Raw genomic sequence first — 1,159 nt, forward strand, 5'->3', positions numbered from 1 at the left:
AAGATCTAAAATTTTGTACTTCAAATGAGGAAGATACGCAATAGCGGCACATTTTAATTTTTCACCATGCACCAGACTTTAATGGGAAAGAGCATTCTCTGAAATTATTTCATTGGCAATAGATAGCTCAGCTGCAACTAATCTCATTTTTCTCTCACTCACTAATAATTTTGTATCCCCTAAGTCTTCATCTATCGAATAAGCAAGATTATACGTTAAGTGATTTTGTATTACTATAATTATGTTTTCATGTCTCAGCTTTTTCAATTGAATTCCCAAATGAGCTTTCATAGCAAGGCTACAGTCAGCATCAACTTCTATTGAATTTATTCATTTCATGAGCTTCTGTCTCTTTGCTTTCAATACAAGCCTAATACTGTAGTTGTTAGTGTGAACAACCTTTGCCAATGATTCAGTGATGCTCCTCAATTTTAATTGAGCGTTGTTTAATAGTTCTTTTAGAGACTTCCTCTAAACTAGCAGTTGCACTAAAATTCTAACAAATGTTTGTCACTGTTAATGCTATAATAATAGTACAATTGTGATTAATTTGCCTTACCTTTCCTCCATTTGGGACTTGTAATTCATTTCTTCTAACTAGCCCTTTTAACTGATCAGATGGATTTGCTGATAAAGTACAGCATAACAAGTGTACATGTACATTTAAGCAACATTTGCTCTTGATGTGATCAATTAACTCACGTAACAACACATAATTGTCACAGGCCTTGCAAATTGTGACTATTCCTTTAAGAACCGACTACGGATGGCATCAGGTGATCTTATATCGGAGCATTTGCAGTGGTGGTATTTGTCACACACTGGACAAAGAGTAGATTGTGAGACTTCCATCAATTTGACTATACATGGTGCACATGTGTATATAGAGCATAATGTAATTACTGGATTGTTTAATGTATTGTTACAGACAGTGTATCCTTTCGAGAGGTTTAATGGTTGGCTTCTGAATTTATGGTGAAAGACTCTTGATTACTGTATAGTAAAAGTGACTAATTGTCAAACGTGCTCGATTATAGTGTGGCTACTATGAACAGCAGGTTTATCTCGATTCTTTCCTTTTTAGGCCTCCCACCCTTTCTTACACTATTGCACCTTTTACTCGTCTCACAATTCTCATTTACATATCCCTCTACTCTAC

This window comes from Amphimedon queenslandica, unplaced genomic scaffold (assembly GCF_000090795.2).
Source record: "Amphimedon queenslandica unplaced genomic scaffold, v1.1 AMPQUscaffold_12728, whole genome shotgun sequence".
Classification (NCBI taxonomy): domain Eukaryota; kingdom Metazoa; phylum Porifera; class Demospongiae; order Haplosclerida; family Niphatidae; genus Amphimedon; species Amphimedon queenslandica.